Source organism: Uloborus diversus, chromosome 4 (genome assembly GCF_026930045.1).
Source record: "Uloborus diversus isolate 005 chromosome 4, Udiv.v.3.1, whole genome shotgun sequence".
In the NCBI taxonomy this organism is placed as follows: domain Eukaryota; kingdom Metazoa; phylum Arthropoda; class Arachnida; order Araneae; family Uloboridae; genus Uloborus; species Uloborus diversus.
This window is the reverse complement of record NC_072734.1, coordinates 58,728,813-58,735,764: the sequence shown is the minus strand read 5'-3', so window position 1 is coordinate 58,735,764 and position 6,952 is coordinate 58,728,813.

Genomic DNA, 6,952 nt, shown 5'->3' with positions numbered 1-6,952 from the left:
ATTTCATCATAATTTAGAGTAAAATTACTTTGTAATTATTGGATACAAAGCAATTCAAAGCTAATAATTAAAAAATTTAACCTTTATAAAAGTTATTCTGTACAAGTGTCTTATTAGCCATCAACTGTCAAAATCATAAAATAGTAATTTTATAACTAGTAATATTAAAATGTGCACCAGGACATCAAAAAAAAAAGGAAAGATTTTCAAAAAAACTCTTTCACCAAACCAGACGTGGCTCCAAGGTAGGGGCAGGGCAATTGTCTCCCCATCGGAAACCATAGGCGGATTTAGGTCGAAATATTTGGGGGTGCAACAATAACAGTGATCTGGGGAAGGGGGGGGTATTCCCGGAATAACAAGGCAGTGGCGAAATCAGAAAATTTTAAGGCGGGACCCACTTTTAAATCTAAAAAACGCAATGTAAATCATATTTGGTAAGATTAGGGGATGGGCAATTCTTAACATTTCAAACTGCAGAAAAAGTCTTAAACGAAAGTCGATATTAGAAGCAATGGATGAATCAGGCTACTGGTTTGGAATGGGATTCACGCCCCCAGAAAAAAGTTGAAATAGTAGTTTTGGAAACGCAGTTTTACAGTTCTTGGTGATATTTTAAGGGCAAGAAAGGTACGTGTGGCTCTAAAGCTATTTTTAGAAATTTTAGTCTTATAAATGTGATTATAGTCCATATTTATAGTTTGGGTTAGGAATGAGACTCACAGACTGTCTCCAATCGATTTTTTGAAAAGCAGATAGAAATACGTAACCCCTTCCCCACGCTACCTCTTTAACTTTTCATAATTGAAGTTCCAAAAATACTACGGAGGACAATTTTTGCTGCTGTTACCGGACGGGGTGTTCTGGAGCTCTCCCCTGTAAAATTTTCGAAATTGAAGTCCTAAAAATGAAGTTCTTCTGCAATACTCCATGGTATTAAAAAAAAAAGGATTCTTCCACTTAAATATTTCGAAATAGTAGTTTCCAAAACCAAAGTATTAACACTCTTCAATGATATTAGAGAAAGGGGGTCGGAGGCCCTTGTTCGAATATTTTCCAAAATTGAAGTCTTAAGTGATTTCGGTGTAGATTTTATTGATAAAAGTTTCTCGCAATAGCCATGTTTTTTTTTTTTTTTTTTTGCACTTTATTAGCCATTGTTGTTTCAAAATTGAAGAATTGGTATTGGTATACGAATAAATACCCAATTACAGAACATACAATTACTATACGAATGTACAGTAATTAATCACGAATGTACAGTAATTAGTTTATAAATAACACAGCACTGAACAATAAATTGTTTGAGAAGTTTCTTTATTTGCATGAAATTATTTATTAGGTTTTTTTGCAAATGGATAAAATTATTTTAATTCTTAACATGAGCACAGTTATGTTTTTCTTGCAGTAGCGACGTGTGGTGATACAGTGGATTCAAGTAAATTTACTAGTATAATCAGCTATGATTTTTTTTCCCGAACTGCGTTTCTGAGTGAAATATACTAAACTAATTTTTTTCAAAACACCGCCAATAATTTTGGGGGTGCGGCGCACCCCCTGGCACCCCCGTAAATCCGCCTATGTCGGAAACGTCTTGCCCGCCCCATCTCCCCCATCGGGGAAAATTTAGTATTTTGTCGGGAAATCCGTTTGCTTTGGCATTTATCATAAATGATAAAAAAATTTCTCGGATATGAACTCGAAAAAAAATTAGTACAAAAAAGTAGAAGTATCAGCATAAAAAAAAAGGGAAACAAAAAATTAATCTTGAGGTCACCCACCTTGCCACCCGCAATTTACCAGAGTCCTTAAGTCCCCTTTAACATCATCCAGATGGTGACAAAATAAGGGATAGCTATCTGTTGCTACGGGGGAAATGGCGTGTTTTCATCCTTGAAATTTCTGTTTGTCGATGGGCTGGTTTGACATATCAAGGTGTCCACTTAGAACTAAAAGAGTACCATCCCCGTCCATGCCGAATGTAGTAGTGATTACCGGTCAGACCTAAGGCATCGTCATCAGGTTATCGGATTACGTAACAACAGTACAATTAGACAAATACATACCGAATGACAAAAGCCAGGACGAGTCGAGCTAAGGAGACGGGGGGGGGGGGGGGTCATCGGAGAAAAAACATGCCATGTCAAGTGTGCAGACACACTCATTGATGCGTTTTAAAGTACTCCTCTGGGTAAATAACTGCAATATTATCTTTTATTTTCACTCGGAAGTTACAAGTAAGTTATTACTATAGTTATTTACAATTTATCTTATCATTGTTGGATTATTCTGCTACAAAATATATCGATGAGTAAACGATCCTTTTGCCTCATACAAGGAAGCGTACTAAAGTAGATTTAATGTTTTAATTTTTTAGTGTAATGTCTTGTCGGCAAAAATTCTTTGTACTAATATAATAAAAGCAAATAGATGTTTAACATTATAAATACATTTTTCTCAAAAATGTATACTGATCTTGTTTGTAGGCTGCATAATAGTTTTGCTGGGAATGAAGAAGAAATGAGAATGATTTACTAAACATCGGGTTTGGCACACTTAAACCATCATTGGATTATTAAATGTCGGGTTGTTAATGCATTGGGTTTGGGTTCTTTCTGAGGAAAATGTCTGGAGGAGAAGCCAATCTTGTGGAAATGTGTGATTAAATGAATATTTTTAAGGAAATTTACTGTACCAATTATAGTGTATAATTTCTTACTATAACTGTTTTTAAAAATTAAGAAAAATTGGTTTTTGTTAGCAATGATTGATCAATCTGATAGACCCTGTTTTGGTCTTTTGATGAGTCAGATGCAGGGGCGGACTGGCCACGTGTGAGATGTGGAAAATTCCACATGGGCCGTCCTTAACTGGGGCCGTTTTCTGTGCATTCAATGTGTATACGTACCATTTTCCTCAATTTTATTTAAAAAAAAAAAGTTCTTAGCTAGGCCGGCCGTTCTTGTGTCGAGGGCTGCAGCCAGAACTGCTCTTTTTGTTTGGAGGGGGGGGGGGGAGGAGAGGAGGACAACCGCTCCTTTTTCAACGGTCACTCTCAGGACGTGACTCTGTTCTTGCCTATAACTATTACCGTATCTTGTTACGTAGGGAAAACGAAACAATGTCTTTGTTGGGTGGTCTTCGTCCGAAGCGAAGCCTTCAGGGTCCATGGATATCTCTCGTATCTGTTCGGGATTGATGTTTCCTGGAATTCTGGTAAGGAGTTTTATTGGGGGTGGGGATCTTTTTTTGTGGCCATCAGAGAGGATCTGAGACTGTCTGGGAAAAGATTACATTGAACCTTTTTCTAATGAAATAAGAGAAAGGCGCCATCCTAAGAATAGAATGTATAGGAGCAAAACGTCTGCTAAAAAACTTCTTTTTTTTTCCTTTTCATCCTTCGGGTTTTTTTTTTTTTTTTTTTTTTTTTTTTTTTTTTATGTTTCCCAGCACTTTGCAATAGATAGATCCATGACTTTCTCAACCAATTAGATAATTTTGAGATCTCCTCAATTTCGTCTCCGAGGAAAAAAAACGACTCATTTGTTATACACCGTGTTGACTGCTCAATGGGATTGCATGTGTTTTAAATTCAAATTCAACGGTGACAAGAATCTTTTATTGGTAAGTTTAACATTTTTAATCATCATGTGTTTTTTATTTATTTATTTTTTTTTTTTTTTTTTTGTCATCAGCACTTTAAATAATAAGAACTTGAACTATCGGTTATAATTATAACAAATTGACGGTGTTACACAAAAATGAGTCAACCCACCAAGCAGTACTTTTGAGTAAATTGAATTCTAAGCTGAACTTCATAGATGACATATTAATTCAGAATTTGGCTTGAATTGTCTTTGTATCCCCGTAGTGTATCAGTTTATCTGCCAACATATGTGAATAACTCATTATTTTTTTAAAAATTTTTGTTGGATAACTCATTTTTGTATAACACCGTCCATTTCATCTATTTTCGTTTAACAAAGATAAAATTCACAAAAGTACGAACAGTATAAATATTTAAAACAGTGATTTCCAACATTTTTTTATCCGTCGCCCCCTTACCTTTTTTCTTGAAAAAAGCAAATTTTAGATTAACGTAAAATCGATATTAGTATTTTTTGCATACAGTGAAACCTGTGTAAGTTGACCACTCGTGGTGCAGTACTTTGGTGGTCAACTTAGACCGGTGGTCAACTTATAAAGGGCAGTAATGATATTTTGAAATATTTTTTTTGTCATTTCTCGCACCGTGTATTCATTTTTCGAGGAATTCACCCTTATTACTCTTTCTGTTCAACTAGCTTTCATTGTTTAACATTATTGAAAGTGAAACCATAATTAAAAATACTATTCAAATAAGATAAATAAATACCTTTGTGCTGAATAGTAAAGTCAGACCAAACAACGTAAGTAGAAGCACAAATTTATAAATTACAGCAGACACGTGTTTCGGCGTTACAGGGAACGCCTTTTTCAATGCAAAAATAATGAGCTTATGGATGAAAAGACATCCGACAAAAGCCAAGAGCAGATAAGCATGCAGCTTAAAAGATAAAAACAGCGGATTAGCCAAACACCAATGACAAAGTTATAAACCTTTCAGGAACCAATAGGAATGCAAGCAAAGGTCAGGAGCTTTCGCTTAGGTACGAACCCAGAAAGAAAGAATTCAATTGGACAAGGATTAAGCCGAAGCTTAAACAAAAAGAAAAGAAATTGTCAGTAACCGTGAACCGCAAGAAAGGAAAAGCAGAATGGAAAACCATGAAAAAAGATAAACAGAAACAAAAAATATTCGAAAAAAGGAAAAATAAAGATAAATAGAAGAAAATTGGGGGGGGGGGTGTCAATCAAGACAAAAAGGCGAAAATAAACAAAGAAAGATAGATAAAAATGAGTGGGGAAAAAAAAAAAAAAAAAAAAAAAAAAAAAAAAAAAAAAAAAAAAAGAGGGGGGGGGAATGGGGAAAGGACAGTATTAAAGATATGGGAGCCAAATGTTAGAAAAATATGGAACTGCACTAAGATCGTTAACTAAGTTAGAACTGTTCCTCAAAATATGAAAGGATTCCCAAAAGTCAAGATCTGATGAATTGGGGCATTTTTGGATAATCTGAAAAGAGGTAAAATCAAAAGAGTGATTCGAATCCCAACAATGTTGAGCAATACTAGACTTATTTAATTGTTGTTTTTTCACATAATTTTGATGCTCTTTCAAGCGAATTTTTAAAGCACGCCGAGTCTGTCCAATATAGGCAAGTTTACAACTACAATTAATTCTATAAATTCCACAACAATTAAGAGGGTGAATAGGATCTTTAAGAGAAGAGAATGAAAGTTTATTAATAGGAGAGAACACCACCTGGAATTGGAAACGTTTTAGAATCTTAGCAACCTGATAGCTTACAGATGGAAAGAATGGCAAAACAACCAAATTCTTTCTGATGAAGGTTCGGTTAAGAACATTAGTTTGGGATTTATTTGAAAGTTTTTTATAAATGGAATCAATCAAAGTTGGCGGATAGTCTCTATCAATTGCCACAGCTTTAAGATAATTAAGTTCCACTTTAAGAAGTTCCGACGAAGAACAAATATTAATTGCGCGATAAACAAAAGAATTAAAAGCAGAATATTTTTGATTTGGAGGATGAGACGATAGTCTATGAGGAGGTAAAGAGACAGCAAAAGGTTTGCGATAAACAGTAGTTTCAAAACCAATTTCTGTACGAGAAACAAGTACATCAAGAAATGAAATGCAATTATTCCGTTCTTTCTCACAAGAAAACTGAATATGAGGATCAATGGAGTTTAAAATAGATAAAACCTCATCACTCTCAAACTGATTCTGGTTCATTAGAACAAAACAATCATCAACATACCGAACATAAAATTGGAACTGCAGTTTTTGGAACAGCTTAACCTCAAAATAATGCATGTAAATATCACTAAGAATGGGGCTAAGTGGGTTACCCATAGCCAGACCATCTAACATAATATAAAAATTCCCATTAAAAACAAAAGAACGTTGTTTAAGACAAGTACGGGTAAGGAAAATTAAATCCTCAATTTCCGTATTGGTGAAATGAAATTCAGAAAGTCTTCTACGAAGGCATAACAATGAACCCTCGACGGGAACGTTCGTAAATAAAGAGTTAACATCAAAAGAAGCCATAAAAGAATTATTTGGAACGAAACTATGAATTTTTTTAACAAACTCAACAGAATTTTTAATGGTAAATAAATTGTGACTCCTAAGGGGAGAAAACACAGAGACTAAATATTTTGCAAGTTTGTACGAAGCCGTACCAATATTGGAAACAATCGGCCTGAAAGGAATACCAGCTTTATGCACCTTAGGTAAAGCATAAAATCTAGCACAATTAGCAATAGATGGAACAACGGAGCGTTTAACATTTGAAGGAATAGACTGAACAGACTTAACAGCAGATGCAATAGTTTTTAACTCTTTATCACTAGGATCTTTAGAAATTTCAGCATATGGCCCAGAAGAAATCAAATCATTAGTTTTATCAACATAAGATGATTTGTCAAGAACAACAATTTGGCCACCCTTGTCAGCTTTGGTAACAACCAGATCAGAATTCGAAACTAAGTCTTTAACAGAACGGCTAACAGTATTAGCAAATACAGGTTTAGAAATTTTCGAGTTAAAGTCAATATTAGAAGCTATAAGATGCCGAATCGAATCTTTTTGAGAGGAAGTTAAGGCACTAAATTTAAAAGCTTTCTCAACAGGAGCAATAAGCTTTGAAAAAGAAGGATTAACACTCACAGCAAAATTATCATTACATTTTAGAGCCTCAATTTGAGAATTACTTAATGGAACGCTAGAAAGATTAACAACAACCTTCTTATTAACAACAGGTAAATTATCAAGAGGAACGACATGAGAAGATTTACAAAGCATAGCTAATTTCTTTTTCAAAACA